The sequence below is a fragment of the Malania oleifera genome, chromosome 8, assembly GCF_029873635.1.
Source record: "Malania oleifera isolate guangnan ecotype guangnan chromosome 8, ASM2987363v1, whole genome shotgun sequence".
Taxonomy (NCBI): domain Eukaryota; kingdom Viridiplantae; phylum Streptophyta; class Magnoliopsida; order Santalales; family Ximeniaceae; genus Malania; species Malania oleifera.
The window spans coordinates 83,821,767-83,842,026 of NC_080424.1; the positions used below are offsets into that span (position 1 = coordinate 83,821,767).

The window sequence follows — 20,260 nt, forward strand, 5'->3', positions numbered from 1 at the left end:
CATCAGATACAGGGTACCAGATTTTGAAGCATGGTGGCTCACCAAAATATTGCTTGAGGACAGGAACATGCTTAAAATCTGCCTACAAGGTACCAAACTTTATTCTCATCCCTGATATACCACTGAAAAATACAAAAGGTCAAGAACAAATGGGCAAAGTATCATTTTTCTCTGCATGCTTTTGTGAAGAGGAATCTACATAAACATTGAAAGAAGCTCAACAGAGTTTAAAGGAGAATAGGCACAGTGATTCAAGATCTCCTTGATTCAAAAAGTTGTATCTGAATCTATTTTTCCAAGTACCACAAGGGCTACAAAATCCAAGCAACCTTGGGATATTCTATAGCAGGAGCTTCGAGGAAACCCAAACTGATGCCAAACTTTAATCTCTTAGGAGAAGTCTAGAAAATATGAATATGGAGGATGTTAATTGAGTTTTTCAGTGGACCTTGAAGAGCTATGGTGAAGAGTAAAGACAAAATGACCATAGAATAGCAGAGAAATTTTTAATTAGCATGCCTGAAAATTTTGATGCTATAGTTGCTGTTGAAGAAACTAGGGATATTTCCAAGGTAAGTGTTCAAGAGTTGGAGGGCTCCTTGAAATCCTGTAAAAAAAGATTTTCAGAGGTTGAGAGCTCATTCCAGCCTAGGCTTGACAAAGGCTCAAGTTCTTGAAAGGAAACCACCATTTGAAGAACCAAATTACAAATAAGAACCAATTAGAGAAGGTAGAGGGAAGAAGTTTGCTTAATGTTGAACTTGAACAGATTTACGAATTTGGTATTTTAGACCATGGTTACTCACTTCTTTTTAAAGATTGGCTGGAGAATTTAGGATCAGAAAAAGGTGAAACTAATTGTTCAAGTTGGAATGAAAACAGGATATTTCCACTAACATTCAATTATGCAAAAATATTACATTGAGATTTTAAGTTGGAGTGGAGTCACGATTGTGGCTTGGTAGATTTTGCCACTTAAAATTTCCATAGTCGCAAGTTGCTTTACCAAAAGGCATGGTCTATGTAATTTCTAACATCTTAGAAAAGCATGATGTTTCTGAAGACTGTCTACTTGGAAAGCATAATCAGTAGCCATTTGCAGAAAGTGCTTGGGGAGCTAAAGAAGTGTTGGATTTAGTCCACTCTGATGTGCATGGCCCATTGAGGACTCCATCTTGCTCTTAGAGTAGACATTTTAATTTCTTCATTGATGACAAGAATGACTTGAGTACATTGATGAGAAAAATATCAGAAGTTTTCACTATTTTAAAGAAGTTTAAAATGTCTGGCTGATGAGCAAAGTAGAATAACACAAAGATCTTGGCAAGTCAGAGGAAAAGAATGTACAAATGAATTTGATCAATTTTGAAGAAGATGAAGGCATGGAAAAGCAGCTCACTGTCTGCTCCTCCCCAACAAAATGGGTATCCACAAGGAAGAATCAACTACGATGGAACTAATGTGTTGCATGAAAAATGCCTGCCCAAACATTTTTTGGGCTGAAGAAGTAAATAAAACATACTAGACAGAAACCCAGAAAAGGTCATGTGGAACCAAACTCCATCCATGAAGCCCTAAAAATATTTGGTTGTCTTAGCTATGGCTTAAACCCAAAGGAGAAGAGGTACAAGCTTGATGAAGCTAGTGAGAGGGGCATTTTGTGGGTCATAGCACAAGAACAAAGGTACAGGCTATCCAATTTAAAAACCTACAAAATATTTGTCAGTCAAGATGAGATAAAGTAATGGGATTCAGCAAGAGTCGAGGAGAAATTTGAAAACCAGCTGAAGAAGAGAATGATGGAAAATCACCTACAGCATGTCTAAGATCAGATTCACCATCATCTACACCCAGCATATCATTCTCTTTGAGCTCAAATCCATCCTTGCTCCACAACCAATTTTTTGTCCACCACTTGATAGCTAGCTACACATTTCTTTGCACCTGCCTCCTAGGTATCATACTTATTTTGCAAAGCCTTCCAAATTTCCATTGCTAAAGAGTTAATATAATAAAAATCACAAATGTTATAGGCAAGAGAATTTCAATGGTAATACGAGTAGTTATACTCATCTTTTCCATATTGTTCAATCTTCTCATGGTGCTCGATCAATTCATCCTCATTCATGTGTCAGTTTTAACTTTGTTAAGATGCCTCTTGGCGAGGACATGGGCAACCTTGCGGAGATCAAGGTAAAAAATGACCTTACCTTTCCATCTCTTGAAGTGATCTACTTTAACTAAAAGGGCTTGTTGAGACTTCCAACATTTTTTTTTGGTTTTTCAACTACAGGCTCCATATGTCGAATTCTTCTTAAAATTGTTGGGATTTAGTACATATACAAAAATAAACAAAATATAAATAAAGTAAAACACGATTCACATTAGGCTAAGGCAAGAAAATATGACTCTCTTTAAGGAGATTCAAGCCTCTACAATTTTTTCTTAGCCCATAAGTCGGTACAACAGAATTCCTCTTGCCTTGTCTCCCCCAAGAAACAAGAACCCAATTTGAACCATATGACCCTTACTAATTCCGCACAATGGAAGAGTTCAAAGATCACAATAAAACACCTTTCTTTGGTTGTCAAACTTTCTAAGACTTAGATTGTGAATGAGCTGGAAAGAGAATGGTTTGTAGTGCCAATGCCAAAGGGTCTACTTATAGGCACACATGACCCTTCATTATAGATGAACTTAATAAGTCTAAGATGTATTTGAAATAAATAGATACATATATAAGTTCAAAGTACACTGAACTAATTTATATTATGAATTTATGAAATTCATGAATCAATGCCTCAATTAATTATAGATGCATATCCTTTTCCAAGGTAAATATTGTTTTCCCAAAATACCAACATCTAATATTAATAAATTATACTAGCCATAGGCAGCTTTTCTAAATTTTTTTATTTGTTTTGAAGGAGTAATTGTACGGTATTTAAACTTCATTACAAGAGCAGTTATGATTAATTACAAGCGCATTTTGCACTAATTATGGGTGGTTATGGGGTGTTTTATGACAATTGTCAATAGTTATACGGGTGTTTTGGATAATTTAAAAACCAGATCAAGAAAGGGAACCCCCTTTCTAGTACTAGAAATAATATTACTCATACAATATTAAAATGCACTAAAAATGTCTTCACTAGCATACTTATGTTGATTGAGTGAAATACCTGAGGGACTACGATTCACCTCAAGACCAAGAAAATATGTGGCAGCCCCAAGATTTTCATATGAAAGGACTCTAAGAGATGAGTCTTAAGCTGAGCAAGTAAAGCAGAATCAGAACCAGTAATCACAATATCATCAACATAAACCAAAAGAACAACAATACCCATGTCTGATTTCCGAAGAAACAATGAAGTGTCATACTTGCTCTGCTTGAATGAAAATTGTAATAAAGTGGTGCGGAATTTATCAAACCAAGCCCTCAGAGCTTGTTTGAGACCATAAAGAGAATGGCGAAGCTTACACACATGTGTAGTCGGAGAGGGAAGCAAGCCCGGGGGTGGCTTCATATAAATACACTCTTTAAAATCCCTGTGAAGAAAAGCATTCTTGACATCCATCTGATGTAGTGGCCACTCACTGGAAGCAACGATAGCCAGAATCGTACGAACGGTAGTCATCTTAGCCACAGGAGCAAAGGTCTCTTCATAATTGACACCATATTCCTGATTATTCCCAAGTGCAACAAGGCGAGCTTTGTAACGATCCAAACTTCCATCAAATCGTACCTTGACTAAGTAAACCCATTTACAACCCAGAGGAACAATGGTGGGAGGACAAGACTCAATGTCCTAGGTGTGATTGGCCTCTAGAGCGGCAATTTCTTCCTGCATAGCTTGTCGCCAACAATCATGCTTGGCAATGTGTGAGTAGGAAGTAGGAACATCTAAATTGAAAAATGCAACAGTAAGAGTTGAAACAGAGTACCAGAACTTGAAGAGGGAAACCCATACCTATCCGGGGGTACAAACACTCACGAAGAGCGACGTACCAAAGGCTCTGGAGGTTCTGCAACTGATTGAATCTGGAGCGTGGTAGGATCAATTATCAGATGAGCTACCAGAAGAGACTGTGGGCGGGGGCACCTCGTATACACAATACCTGATTTAAAATGAGAATTGACTGGATGAGTATCCGAGAACTGCTCCTCAAAGGAGGGGAGAATCACAATAGGAGAGGAAGGTACAGAGGACACAGGAAATAAATGTTGATTTTCAAAGAAAATAACATTCCTAAAAATGCTTGTACGACGTAATGTAGGATTATAGCAAACAAATCCCTTTTGACACACATTGTGTCACAAGAATGCACATCAAACAGATTGAGCAGATAATTTATGTTGCTCATGAGGAGGTAAATGAATAAAACATACACAACCAAAGGTACGGAGGTTATCATAACTAGGTTGCTTAGCAAATAAACGAAAATAGGGAGACTCCATGAGTAGGACTTGACAAGGTAAACGATTAATCAAGTAGCAGTTTTCAGAGCCTCAACCCATAACAAGGATGGAACAAAGGATTCCAGCAAAAGAGTACGGACCACATCTAGGAGATGACAATTTTTCCGTTCGGCTACTCCATTCTGTTGGGGTGTAGCAGGACATGAAGGTTGATGAATAATGCCTTTAGAAGCCAAAAATGCCTGAAACTCAATAGACAAATATTCACCACGAGAATCTGTGCGTAATTTCTTAATAGAAGCAGAAAATTGATTGTCAACATACACTAAAAACTCAGCGAAAGTACGAAAAACCTTGGATTTAGAGCGAAGAAAGTAGACCCAAGTAAATCTGCTATGATCATCAATGAAAGTCACATAGTATTTAAATTTTTCATGTGAACTAACCGAGGAAGGTCCCCAAACATCACTATGGATAAGCTCAAAACACTGAGAAGCTCTACTAGCATGCAAAGGGAAGGGAAGGGTTTTGCTTTTACCAAGTTTGCAAGAGGCACACTCAAGAGATAAAGAAGAACGTTCTTTATTACCAAGTAAACCAAAGTTCAATATATGAGATAAGATTTGAGTATTGGGATGGCCTAAACGATGATGCCACACCATACTAAGATATGAAACATTATTACAAGAAAAAGACTTAATAGAAGAAATTGGAGAATGTGCTAGAACAGGCAAAAATTAGTGGAAACAAGCGCCCCACTTTAGGTCCCTTCGCGATCAACTCCCCCGTTACCTAGTTTTACACAACACAACCATTACTAGAAAAATTAACAGCACAATTGTTATCAACTAATTGACCAATAGAAATAAAATTCGTGGAAAGCTAAGGAGCAAGAAACACATTAGTGAACTTAGAAAAGGCATCTCTGACAGCAACTATTGGCAAAGAACTACCATTGGCAGTTTGAATAGCAAATTGACCAGCATAGGGCCAAACATGACACAAGGTAGTGAGATTATTCGTCATGTGATTAGAGGCACCAAGGTCCACATACTAGTAGAATTGTTACATTGGAGCCCCATTGCTAATAATGCTTAAACTAGCATATGTTGCACCATTTCGGGTGTGCAGTAATTCGCTGGAGGAGGTGTAGGAACAAAGAAGTCACCTAAAGAAGAGCAAGGGGCCGCAAAAGTCACTGTGGGGGGTACACTAACAGAAGTCTGGAATGCCTGAGCCTAATGATTTTGCGGGTGGATACGAAATTTTTTGTTAATGTGACCCTTCTTCTTGCAATAAGAGCATAATTTCTTGGAACAATTAGTAGCGATATGTCCAAATTCTTTGCAGCAAAAACACTACAAAGTGCTAGAATGTGTAGGTGGTCCTCGTCGTTGGGCAACATAAGCCACAGGGACAGACCCAAAACTACCATGAGATTGTGCCATAGTAACTTGAGTACTAAGCCGTTGTTCTTCACGAAGTAACTCACCGAAACAAACATCCAGAGAAGGAACATAAGAGCGATTTAGCAGAGATGAGCGAACAAATTCATATTTGGGACAGAGTTTCATAAGAAACTGATCACGACAACTAGTCCCGTGAAAACGTTGAATAATGGGGAGAGAAGCCACAAGAACATTCGCAATAACCAGATCAGAATATTCATTCCGAAGAGTCAGAAACCCTAAATAATAGTCTTGGATGGAACAATTGTCATGTTGAAACATGGCAATCGCATGCTCTAACTAAAAACGACGGGCACCATTATGTCGATGATATACTGTTTTTAAAATAAGTTCACATGAATTGAGTGGTGTGATAAGGTTGCAAGTTGGGGACAATATGTGGCTCAACCGAACCAAGAAGCCAAGACATAATCCGAGCATCAAGCACAGCCCATGAAGGACAAGTTGCGGACTCCTTGGATTTATTAGGATTAGGTGCACAATCTGAGTCATCAATATGACCTCAAAGATCTTTTCCCTTCAAGAAAAGTTCAAACTGAAAAGCCCACGTAGAATAATTCTTGCCCGTAAACTTGGCACACACACGTGCGGAGTCCATGCTAAAATAATAGAGAAAATCGAGAATCCCAAAAAAAAAAACTGACTGTGCTGAAAGAAACAGACCACCAAAAAATCTAGAAGCCCAAAATAAATAACGCAGGTACAAAGAAAAACCAAGAACAACCTCCCTGCACTAAAAAATTAAATCTTAAACCAAAAAACTGCACTAAAAATTAAATCTTGAACCAAAAACCTGCTGTGCCAAGAAGATAAGTGCCAGAAACAGCAACAGAAAGCTGTTGCCTGCTTGCTGAGAGTCACAAACAGCAACAGAAGCTAGAGAAATAAGTGGCAAACCAGAAACCTGTTGTGCCTACTTGCCGAAAGTCACAAGCCTGCTTGCCGAGAATCAAAAACAAAAGAAACTGGAGAAATGAGTGGCAAACCAGAAACCTGCTGTGCCTGCTTGCCGAAAGTCACAAACAACAACAAAAAACTGCTGCCTGCTTGTCGAGAATCACAAGGACATAAACTGGAGGAATAAATGGCAACACAAAAACCTGCTGTGCTGACAACCACGCAGCCACAGAAGTACCAAAAGAACAGAGAAAAATTCCAGAAGAGAAAACAAAACCACAACAGCCACGAAACCGTGAAGACAAAAAATAAAATAAAAATAAAAATTAAAATAAAACTAGCAGTCGACTGGCTCTGATACCATGTCAAATATTTTGTGAATGGCCGAATGAATTGGCCTTGAACTTTGTATATTATATAAAGACTTTACAAGAACGCTATACATGGAAAGTAAATAAGGTCTAGCATGATTCTAGCCCTATACAAGTAAACTATAATCTGTCAAGCCCTATACATGTAAACTAAATATATGCTAGCTGTACAAAATAATGAATTGAAATATAAGGAAACAAATGCGGGCAAAAGTAAAGGAAAGAAATCTTTTGCTTTGCTGTTTGCTATTTTGTTGACACCACCAACAATATAGCCCCAAGAAAACAGCCAGCAGCTGCTGGAAGTCAGAGCAGTCGCCGGAAATTTTTCTGGGCAACACTGCCAGTTCAAGAAAACAAAATCCACTATAGATTTTGCAAAAGCAACACCACAGACACTGCCGATTCCCCCCCCCCCCCCCAATTGAAATCCCATCTCCAGGCAGTCCCCCACGCACCCTCATGCACCAATCGAAGGCATGGTTTTGGCCTAAATTCATCCAGCAGAGCTCGAACCCCTCTATAAATATAATATCTCACCATTTTTAGTTGCTCATGTGCACCCAAGGAATGGTTGTTTGATGCTTCCTGAAGCTGTTTGTCGGTGTTTATCGAGTTTATTGGGCATGAAACAGTGATATTTGTGTGTTTTTTTATTCATACGTTGTGGGCTTGTGGTTTGCATGAGTTGTTGAAGGTTGTGTTTGTTGGGATTGAGTTGATAAATTTGAAAAACATTTTGTCTACTATATATTTTCAATCTGCTACTCTATCAAGGTCATATGTGTACTGGGATGGAGTTCCCAAATCCCTAAAGTGTGGCCCCTTCGTCAACAAGGTACAATAACTATCTAAAAGGAGGAGTATTCGAGGTTCCTACAGTATCAAGCATCCCAACATGCATCTCATCACATTACATTTTTTGCGCATAGAAGTAATCATACCGTCTATATGTTTGGTATCTCTCCCACTAGTCCTTTGGTTATCAACTTTGCCGCCACTAACCATATGATAGGCGTCAACAACTTCTTTTCTACTCTCCAATATTCTAAAAATCTACCTCAAGTTACCCTTGCTAATGGGTCCACTATTGTTATTAAGGGAATAGGAACAGTAAATCCCACTCCCTCCATCTCTCTTTCTTCTAATCTCTACATTCCTAAATCCCCCTTTAATCTCATGTTTGTCAGTGAAATTACAAAGTCACTAAATTGCTACATAACCTTCTTTCCTAATTATGTTCTTACTCGGGATCTGAAGATGAGGAAGATGATTGGTTCAGGACGTGAGGCTAGTGTACTTTACTACTTTGGGTCGCTCTCTTCTTCTATTGCCTAATAGTGCCGCTACCACACCACATCAACTCCACTATCACCTTGGTCATCCATCATTAGACAAGTTAAAACAATTAGTTCCTACTTTGAGTTTTGTGTCTAACCTTGACTATGGGTCTTGTCAATTAGGAAAGCATCATCATGTTCCCTTTGTCTCTCAAGTCAATAAAAAAATTCATTAGCCCTTTCATGTTAGTCCATTCCGATGTTTGGAGTCCTAGTCATGTCACGTCAAAGTTGAGGATTCGATATTTTGTTACATTTGTCGATGAGCACCCAAGAATAACTTAGTTGTATTTAATGAAAAATCATTCTGAGTTGTCTAATATCTTTTGTTTCTTCTGTCCTTAAATAAGGACTCAGTTTGAAATGCTAGTTGTATAATTCGTAATGATAATGCTAAGGAGTACTTCAGTACTCAATTCATGACCTATATGACTAACTCTGGTATGATCCATCAATCATCTTGTGCCCACACTCCAAAACAAAATGGAGTTGCAGAGCGAAAAAATAAACATATTTTTGAAGTCACTCAAACCCTATTGTATTAAATGAATGTCCCCAATGCTTTTTGGAGTGATGTTATGCTCACTACTTGCTCTATCATCAATAAAATACCATCTTTTGTCCTAGGTGGTAAAATCTTATATTCAATTATCTTGCCTAAGGCTCCTTTGTTCTCCCTTCCTCCTTGAATATTCTATTGTGTGTCCTTCATTCATCAGTTAAATCCAAAAAAGGATAAATTGGATCCTTATGCTATCAAATGTATTTTTCTAAGTTATTCCTACACTCAAAAAGGATATCAATATTATAGCCCACTTTACATCAATTATTTGTCTCAACTGATGTCACCTTTTTTGAGTTTACACCATACTAATTCCTCAAGTTCTGTTGACCTTGATGAGCCCCTTCCTTTGCCTAGCCTTCCTAATCCTAACTTATTTCCTTCGTCCAGCCTTCCTAAATCTTCATTCAATTTGAGTCCTTCTTGTCACTTGGATCGTCTAGATCTACAAGTGTAAACACCACAACTCAAAGGGGGAGAGCCTCCTCCAGCTTTCACTTCTATGTCTCTAGTTCCCTCATCAAATGATTCTCTTGGCCAAGTGGTTGATCCTCCTATTTCTGTTTGAAAAGGTAAATGCACTTGTACCCAACATCAAATCTCTAGTTTTGTTTCTTATGGTTTCTTATCACTCTCATACTACTGCCTTGTTAGTACTCCATCTTCTATTGCTTTTCCAAAGTCTATTTCTAAAGTCTTGTCCATTTTGGTTGGAGGAATGTAATGATAGAAGAGATGCATGCGTTACAGGATAATGATACTTGGGAGTGGGTACCCTTTTCATATGATGATTCTTTTGTTGGTGCCATTAGGTGTACACTATGAAGGTCAATTAAGATGGTTTTGTGGCTCGATTGAAGGCCCACCTTGTTTCTAAGAGTATAATCACGTGTATCACTTGGACTATTCAGAGACTATTGCACATGTCACCAAACTTGCCTCAGTATGTTTGTTCATCTCCTTAGCCACCTTCTATCACTAGTCATTACACCAGTTAGACATGAAGAATGCTTTCCTACATGGTGATCTTCAAGAGAAGTCTATATGGAGCAACCACCTAGGTTTGTTGCTCAAAGGGGAGTCAAACTTAGTGTGTCAGCTCAAGAAGTCACTACATGGTTTAAAATAGTCTCCGAGGGCATGGTTTGGTCGATTTAGTGTTCTAGTACTTGAGTTTGGCCTTCAACGATGTCCAATAGATCATTCTGTATTTTATCATCATACTCCATCAGGAAGGATTATGCTTCGTGTGTATGTGGATGATATTGTGATTACTGGTGATGTTGATCAAGGTACCCAGAGCCTAAAGCATTTCCTGTAGACTAAGTTTCAAACAAAGGATTTGGAACCATTGAAGTACTTCTTGGGTATAGAAGTATCAAGATCTCGTACGAGACCTATTTTGTCATAAAGGAATTATGTTCTTGATGTTTTAGATAAGGCTAGAAGTCTATATTGTTGGGATCCAAACCCATTGAAACACCTATGGTTCCTATCAGCAAGCTAGTGCCAAATATAGGTGATTTGTCGCCAACCAACGACGATATCAGAGACTTGTCAAAAAGATTAATTATCTCATGCTCACTCGACTAGATATATCCTTCACAATAAGTGTTGTGATTCAGTTTCTTGATCTCCAAGAACAAGTCACTGTCAAGCAGTAATTCACATCTTGATATATCTCAAAGGTGCACCTAGGATAGGTCTCTTATATCAGGATCGAGGTCACACTCATATTCAAGGGTATACTGATACAGATTAGACCAGGTACCTTTCAACAGAAGATCCACAACTGGTATTTATATTTTTGTTGGTAGAAATTTGGTTTCTTAAAGGAGTAAGAAACAAATTATGGTAGCCAAATCAAGTGTTGAGTCAAGAGTATAGGACCATGGCTCATACTACATGTCAATTGTTCAACTGAAGAACATGTTGGAAGAACTGGGTTTTCCACATTCTTAGTCTATGGAGTTTATGTGTGATAATCAAGCTGGCATTCATATTGCCTCCAACCCGGTCTTCCATAAGCAGACAAAACACATTGAAGTTGATTGCCACTTTGTTCATGAGAAACTTGTGTAGAAGCTTGTTATCACCACTCATGTGAAGTCTGATTTGCAACTTGATAATTTATTTACTAAAGCCTTGGCGCCCCCGGGGGGGGGGGGGTGTGGGGGTGGGTGCTCGTGTTAAATTCATTTGTAACAAGCTAGGAGCATATGAATATATCTGCTCCAACTTAAGGGGGAGCTTTGATGGTTATCGTAGTCATTTAGCATTATTAGTGTGTTTGTATGTTAATAAGTGAGAACCAGTAAGGGTATTATGGTCACTGGTATGTACTTTGACATATATGATAAATAGAGGGAGAGACCTATCATTATGATATGGTCTTTTGTTTCACCCAATTATTTAACACCAACCTTTTGGGGTTTGCTAAAGAAATTGTAAGTGCGTTTTACTATTATATAATTTATAAATATTGGTGAAAATATCTTGGGAAAAGGATATATATACCTTGGAAAGGGATATGCATTTATAATTAATTGAGTCATTGACTCATGAATTTCATAAATTCATAATATTAATTAATAGAGAGTACTTTGAGCTTACACATGTATCTACTTATTTTAAATACATCTTATACTTATCAAGTTCATGTATAATGAAGTTTGTGCCCATGTAGACCCTTTTAGTTATCGGCACTACACACCATTATCATCCCAATTCAATCATTCACAATCTAAGTGCTAAGAGTTAACCAATTAAAGGTGCTTCTTAGAATCATTTGTGCAGAATTGAAAGAGTCATACAATTCAAATTGGGTTCTAGGGGAAACAAAGTCAAAAGGAGCTCTACTATTGTGCTGCACCGGTTCTTAGGATAAGCCAAAACTACAGAGGGCGTGAATCTCCTTAAAAAGAGAGATTTTTGTGCCTCAACAAAATTGTGAATCATGTATGTACTTTGTTTATTTTTATAGTTGCACCAAAATCCCAACAATTTTAAGTAGAATTTAAAATATGGGGCCTAAGTTGAAAAGCACCATGAAAATGTTGGATATTTCAACAAGCCCTTTCAATTCAAAGGAGTCCACTTAAGAGATGGAAAGGTAAAGTACCTTTTTTACCTCAATCTCTTCAAGATTGCCTATGTCCTCGCCAAAAAGCATTTGAGGATGAATTCGCCAACCACCATGAGAAGATTGAGCAATATGAAAAAGATGAGCATAATTGTCAATACTGCCTTTTAAATTGTCTTGTCAATCACCTTTGTGATTATTACAATACTATGTATGCTTCGACAAAGAAAATTTGGGAGGATTTGCAAATTATGATATTGAGTAGGTAGGTGTAAAGAAATATGCAGCTAACCAATTTTTCCATTATCAAAATGGTGGACAAAAAATCAATTATGAAGCAAGCTTAAGATTTCCAAATGACAATGGTGAAAGTTACATTCAAAGGCATCAAGATTAAAGACAATCTTGTTGTGGCCCAAATTTTGAAAATTGCCCCCATCATGGAGAGAATTCCAAAATAGTAGGCCCCACAAGCAAAATGATATGTCCCTCAAAACCTTAATCACTCGTATCTATGTAGAGGAGGTATAAATAACGAGTCAAGTCTCCTTTCTTCCAATACTCATACACAAATCTCTCTTTAACCAAAATAACTTTGTGTTTTGCTAGACTTGGTACTTTGGCTTCATTATCTACTTACCATCAAATTTTGCAACACTTCACTTCATAGCATTAATTTACGTCTCTAAGAGTAAGTATTGACAACCTAGTTCCATTTAATTCTTAGTACTAGTGTTTGGAAAGTGTAGTTGGTTCATTTTTCTTTTTCTTTTTCTTTTTTAGGTGGGGGTGAAATGAGCACAATGACGACTTCAAAAATTTCCAAATAATATTACAATGCCTTTGGAATGAGCACATCACTCACCATTCCCAACATCTTTGGCTCACTACTATAGACACCCCATTTCGTCCAGGGCACTATATAGCAAAATTTGAGTTTTTCTTGTTTTGATTTTAGCACCCTATTAGGTCTTTTCCTAGGTATGATCTCTCATTCAATTCCAATTTGTATATTGTTTAGTAAATATTCATTAATACAATAAAAAATGAATAAAAATATATGGAAAATAAAAAATAGAAAAATTAAAATAAAAAATCAGGTGGGCCAGCTCCTCCCCCCTTACACCTACATACACACATCACAAGAGAAATTTTAGTTAGTAATAAATTGGTAATTGCAAATCAAAATAAAAAAATCAACCAACCTATTTTAAATTTGATTGATTGATCAATCAGAATTAATTGGTTACTTTCCCTTTGGCCTATGAATAGTGATCTTCAAAGAGTTGAAGAGGGGAAAAATTTGGAGAAGAAAAAGAGTGAAATTAAAGAGGCTGAGAGATTGAGCATTGAAATTTGAAGAATAAAGAAAAGATTGAAAATTTGAGAGTGAAAGAAGCCAAAGTTCAGCAATTGGGAGTGACTAAGAAGTAGCAAAGAAAAGAGGAGCAGCTCGGAATTGTTGAAAAGTAAAGGAAGCAAAAGGAGGCAGCATCAAAAATAGTAAGGAAGAAGGAATTGAAGAGGTAGGCATCCTATATTTTGTCTCATTTTGATGCATGACTTGTTTTGAAAAGTTCAATTAAGAAGGAATGGTAAAATGTGGAATTGGGTAATTTTGCAGAATCTTTAGATGTCATTGATCATTTCAGAGGTTCTAATTCACTCAAAATTAAAGCGTCCAAATAGGATTCTATCAAACTTCCCAAACAGTGTTTTTAAATGACCAATTAAAACTCAAAAATTCTTCAAAAATGCCCTAAACAGACCCACGTGTTTGATCGGATCCGAAAATTTAGATCCGAATACACATATCCGAATGCCCCAAACTCGACCCGAGGACCTCGATCAACTTGACCTGGGTCCAAGTCAATTGACTCAAAGACCCAACTTGGATCTGAATTGAACCCAAGACCTAGGTCAACTTTGACACAGGTCCATTGACCCTAGACTTTGGCCCAAACCCATTTACCTTGAACCATCCCCGAAAGTCCTAACTAACCCAAGACTAACTTAGCCCATTAAATCAAACTTAGGCCCACTTAAAACCTCAGCCTAATTTCACACAGCTAAACCCTAAGGCCCAATTGGGCTTAACCCAAACACAACTAGCTCGAATTTAGCCCAATCTGCCTAGGCCCAAATAAATCCAAAACTTAAATCAAAGCCCAAACCAAGCCTAACCTAACCTAAGCCCCTAACCACCCTAACCCTGGGACCGTAGGTCAAAGTGACATGTCCCTTGTTTGGTTCACAAGAAAATGAGGGAAATGCAAGGAAAGAGAAAGAAATTGAAATAAAAAAATAAAATAAAAAAATGAAAGGAAAAGGGTGTGAGAGATCAAAGCTTACCTCGGATCTGGGTGTGAATGAGAGAGAGGTTGTTGCGAACTCAAAATCCATTGCTCCTATGACCATTCAATCAGATCCTGCAAAAGAGAGGGAAAATCAAGAGTTAGAGAGAAAGAAATCAATGAGAGGAGGGGGGGAGAGAGAGAGAGAGAGCTGTGAGTGAGAGGGAGAGGGAGTGAGATGAGAGCTGAGAGACAGAGAGAGAGAGAATTGTGAGAAAAAGGGTTATAAAGAGAGAGAGAGAGGGAGAACAGAGAGGAGCTAAAAGAGAGTTCGAGAGGGTTCGAAGAGAAATGAAGAGAAAAAGAAAAGAAAAACAAAAATATATATCTTCAAAAAAAAAAAGTTAGAGGGACAAGTGTCACCATACAAATGGTGACACGTGGCACAACCAAGACCGCGCCTTTTGAGGGCGACGTAGCGCAATATTGGCCATCCAAATTGTGTTTTCTATGGACAGCCAAATCGCTGTCACGTCAGCAATCTTTGTCAAACCTCCTGTCCTTATAATTATAATACTAATAATTGATAAGAATGCTACCAAAATAAAAAGTTGTAATGTTTTATTCAATATAAAAAACATTAGGCCTAGACATTCTTTGAGTTAAATTTGAGAATAATCATTAATTGTTTATTTTATGTTGTGATTTAATAGTTAACTAAAAATATTGCATTGTTATTTTTTATGAAAATCTATTTTCCTTTTTCAAATGATCAAAACTCTTATTATAACCACTCTTAACATTTCACAAAATTAATGTATAAGATTTTGGAACTGTCTCATCATATTTAATTTGGAAAGAAAAGAACTAGTGGCACATTTGTAGTTACAATTTGAAAGTTTTTTTTTTTTTTTTTTTCTAGGCCAACAAAGGAATCCAACTAGCTGTGTAAAAGACAAGTTTGTACTACATTCAAAATTCATGGAAAGGTGATTTGGGAAGTTGGTGCTTTTCCTTTTCCTTTCCTTTTCCTTGCATAAAATTAAAAAATGAATCAAAATTATGAAGGGCTGGTGCTAACGGAGTTGGGTCTCTGTTTTATTTTTTATTTTTTATTTTATTGGGCATGGGCAGGCATTGACACTGTGCACACTTTCCATTACACAACACAAATGCATGTCACTTCAATCATTATAATGGGGAAAAAAAGTGTTGTTGTTGTCACCAAAAGTGATATCGTAATTATTTTTGTAAGAGGATTTTTTTTAATAAAAAAAATAGAACAAATGAGATGTGCTTCTCATTTCAAGAATCAGCTCTCATCTCGCTCCCTCTCACTCATAGCTCTCTCTCTCTCTCTCTCCTCTCATTGATTTCTTTCCCTCTTCCTCTTCTTGATTTTCACTCTCTTTTGCAGGATCTGATTAAATGGTCATAGGAACAATGGATTCTGAATTCTCAACAACCTCTCTCTTATTCACACCCAGATGCAAGGTAAGCTCTGATCTCTCACACCCTTTTCCTTTTATTTTCTTTTCTTTTATTTCAATTTCTTTCTCTTTCCTTGCATTTCCCTCATTTTCTCATGAACCAAATAGGAGACAGGTCACTTTGACCCGAGGTTAGGGTTTGGTCAAGGGCTCGAGTTAGGTTAGGCTTAGTTTGGGCTTTGATTTGAGTTCTGGGCTTTATTTGGGCCTAGGCGAATCGGGCTAAATTTGAGCCAGCTGCATTTGGGTTATGCCCAATCGGACCTTGAGGTTTAAGCTGTGTGAGCTTAAGTGAAATTGGGTAAAGGTTGTAAGTGGGCCTAAGTTTTGATTTAAAGGGCTAAGTTAGTTTTAGGCTAGTTAGGACTTGGGTTGGTTCAGGGTAAATGGGTTTGTGTCAGAGTCTAGGGTCAGTGGACCCAAGTCAAAGTAGAGCTAGGTCTTCAGTTCAATTCAGATCGAGGTTGGGTTTTCAAGTCAATTGACTTGAACCCAAGTCAAGTTGACCCAGGTCTTAGGGACAGGTCTGAGGTATTAGGGTATGGGTATTCAGATATGGGTCATTTAAAACACTATTTAGGGAGACTGAGAGAATTCTATTTGGATACTTTAATTTTGGAATTAAACCCTCTGAAATGATCAATGACATCGAAAAATTCAGCAAACTTACCCAATTCCACATTTTACCATTCCCTGTTAATTGAACTTTTCAAAACAAGTCATGCATCAAAATGAGACAAAATGTAGGATGTCTACCTCTCCAACACCTTCGTCCTCACTGTTTCTGATGCTGTCTCCTCTTGCTTCCTTTGCTTTTCAATAATTTCCAGCTGCTCCTCTTTCCTTTGTTGCTTCTCAACCACTCCCAATTGCTGAAATTTGGCTCCTATTGCCTCCTTTTCTTTACAATAATTTCCAGCTGCTCCTCTTTCCTTTGTTGCTTCTCGGCCGCTCCCAATTGTTGAAATTTGGCTTCCTTCACTCTCAAATTTTCAACCATATCTTTATTGTTCAAATTTCAATTTCTCAATCTCTCAACCTTTTCTATCTCATTCTTTTTCGTCTCCAAATTTTTCTCCCCTCAACTCTTTGAAGATCACTATTTATAGGCCAAGGGGAAAGGCACCAATTAACTCTGATTGATCAATCAAATTTAAGATTGATTGGTTGATTTTTTTTTTTTTTTATTTTGATTTGCAATCACCAATTTACTACTAACTAAAATTTCTCTTGTGATGTGTGTGCAAGTGCAAGGATGGAGGAGCTGGCCCACCAGATTTTTTATCTTTTATATTTTTATTTTTTATTTTTCATGTATTTTTTATTCATTTTTTATTGTATTAATGAATATTTACAAAACAATATACAAATTGGAATTGAATGAAAGATCATACCTAAGAAAAGACCCAAGAGGGCACTAAAATTTAAACAAGAAAAACCCAAATTTTGCTATATAGTGCCCCGGACAAAATGAGGTGTCTACAACTGCCAATCTAACATATCCTACATCCTTAGTTTCCATGGCACAAAAAGTAAGACACACAAGATCCTAGACAACTGCAATAAATCCAACCAACAACAAAATTCATCAATGGTTTACGAAGCCAATGATCATCTTATATCTACACAGTGGGAGGGTGTTTAATCATCCATACACTCTAAATATCAGCTCATCAATAATCCTCAAAAAAAAAAAAAGTAATTGTGAATTTGAACATTACCTTCTGGAAATGAACAAAATATTTATATAAATATTAAAGCATAAAACAAGATGTTTCTCATGGTTGACATAATTAAAAAAACAAGCATAATAAAAGCATCCACTATGTTCATCATCAGCCTATATCAACTCAATATCTGAGGAAAATAACCACATCTCAACAAGAACTCACAATAAAACATAGACCATGATTTTACCAATATAAAATTTATAAATGCATGGCATAACATTTAAAAATCATTAAGGTAGTGTTTGGGAGTATAGTTTTTGGGCCTTGGATATGGATTTATGCGGATTTGGATGAAATGCAATACAATTTTGTACTGTGTTTTGTCCAAGTCGGACAAATCCAAATCCATGGCCCAAAATTCAAGCTCCCAAACGTAGGGTAAGGGAAGGATTAGATTATTTGAGATCACATGGATTTAGATTTATAAAATGCCACCCAAGTGTTAGAATTAGTTTTGTGGATTTGGACACCATAAAATTTCATTTGGAATCAATACCATTCTCAATTTGCGGTCCCAAACCATGGACCTGGAGTTGGGGCCTCCATATTAACAAGCCCTCAAATCCAACATCCCAAACAAAGAATTAGATCGGATACAGAAGACTGTAGTAGCAGTGAAAACAATATGATGTTAGCAGGATATGAAGTCACTCTAACCAGAGTGTGCCGACAACCATGCACCATGCTGTAGAGATGCACAGAATCACAACTTTTTTGCAATATGATAACTCATCTGAGGGATGAAATTACCAAAATTATACAAATTAAGGCAGCTAAAAGTGCAAGTAAATTCAGCGATGGTAGATTAGACAGGATCCTTCAACTGATCCACATTCTAGCATAATTCGCTTCCAGAGAAATCCAAAAAAAATACGATGATGACAGCATATTTGACAAAGTTATATTGTACATTTCCATTGGCTCCATATTGAAACCAATGCTCAACGCACATGTTAGACAGTTCCTCGCATAGAAAATAAACCTATCCAGCCATTAGATTACGGCATTGACTAAGCATGCATAATACCAGGAACATGCTAATACATCACGTCACACACATTATAAAGATGATTATCCCGTCAATAGCAATAAAAAGACAGTCATAACTTCAAAGACTCCAACATCTCACAAATAGGGTTTGATCAAAAAAATTCTTCGAACTGCCTCAAGAATTCTACATAAACACAATTGATTTAAGCGAACGAAGGAACTTTAATCGCCGTATAATATCTTATAACAATATGACATAACAATAAAATAATCCGCACAAAACTAACTGCGATCGAACAAAACAGTAATAACTGAGAAAAAATGGAGGATATAACTGGCCGGAGCGACATCGACCGTCGAAGCGCCACTCCGGCAAGGAACGAAGAGTCATGAACGGGAGAGGGTGGAAGCCTTCATCGTAGAGCAGTGCTCTCTTTTGAATTGTTGGAGAAGTGCCTACGAAGGCTAGGCGACTGAGAACAGCGTGGTTTGAACTTGAAATCTTGCTAGGGGGGAACACCGAGTTGGATTCGAATGCCCCCGACCCGAATCACAATGAGGGCGGGTTCGGATAAACAGAAATCGGGGCCCCTGACAAAATCCAGGGTATTAGGGTGGTACACGACCCATAGCTTCAGGCTTGAAAATAAAAGCTTGGACTTGGGATTCCGGGCTCATGACATTACCGGGCCCACGACAACAGAAGAGAAAGAAATAAAGAGTTGCAGTATTCTTCTGTGTCCCTCACCTGAACTCAAAATACTTACGGGTTCGGTTGCTAATAATATTATCCGACTTTTAATATAACAATTCATTCGTAACTCAAGAAATTTGAGTAGTTATATTTTAAAGGGCCCGTTTGAGTATTACGGTTTGTAAAATGAGAACTAGAATGGAATTAAATATCAGTAATAAAATTATATTCTTATATTTGATATGCGGAATTAGGTGTGGAATCGAATTTCCGTCCGAATACAATTCTTATAAAGGAGGAATCATGATTCCTGTACATATAGTTGGAGTAAAAAAATATTCTAGAAACAAGGAATACCAATAATGCAAATCATTATTACTATAATAGTAAAAATAATAATAAATAACAAAAATTGCAATAATAATATTTATTATTATAAAAATAATAATGAATAAAATATTAATAAAAAATGTCAAAATAATTATATAATTATTTCAAGGATAATGCATTATAAAAATAATAACAAATAATTACAATAAAAATAATATTTATTATTGTAAAATAATAATAATAACAACAAGAACTATTAACTTTTTGAATCGTATCTCATTTTTTATATTGACAAATATAAGGTATTTAATATTTGTCGAATTTGTGTACAGTATCAAATTGGCAAAATCATATGACGGCACATATTTGACTTGAAGAAAAAGAAGACCCAAAGTGTTTAATTTCTTTATATTTTTAATTTGGGTCTGTAATATTATTTAAATTCCAACGGCTTGTAATAATTGATGCATATCATGCATGTAGGAACGTATAAGCTCAAAACCGTTGAATGACCTTTTTGGTCGACGAACACCAGACTTTTGGGTCTAGGTAAAAAAACCTTAGAAAGACCCTAGGACCTTGCACAAACAC

At 36.9% G+C, this 20,260-nt stretch overlaps 1 long non-coding RNA gene across 3 annotated transcripts in view; it reads right to left on the minus strand.

The window, feature by feature from the left end:
* Positions 1 to 19,272, minus strand: part of LOC131161884 (uncharacterized) — a 47,744-nt gene extending 28,472 nt beyond the window's left edge. For 2 of the 3 annotated variants that reach the window (XR_009138637.1, XR_009138636.1), the window contains exons 1-2: positions 18,981 to 19,272; positions 14,494 to 14,570 (exon numbers count right to left, since the gene is read on the minus strand). This is a non-coding gene — a long non-coding RNA (uncharacterized LOC131161884). Of the gene's footprint in view, positions 1 to 14,493; positions 14,571 to 16,681; positions 17,025 to 18,980 lie in introns of those variants that run through there. The other variant, XR_009138638.1, reaches the window with a different exon arrangement.
* Between the last annotated feature and the right edge of the window lie 988 nt (positions 19,273 to 20,260).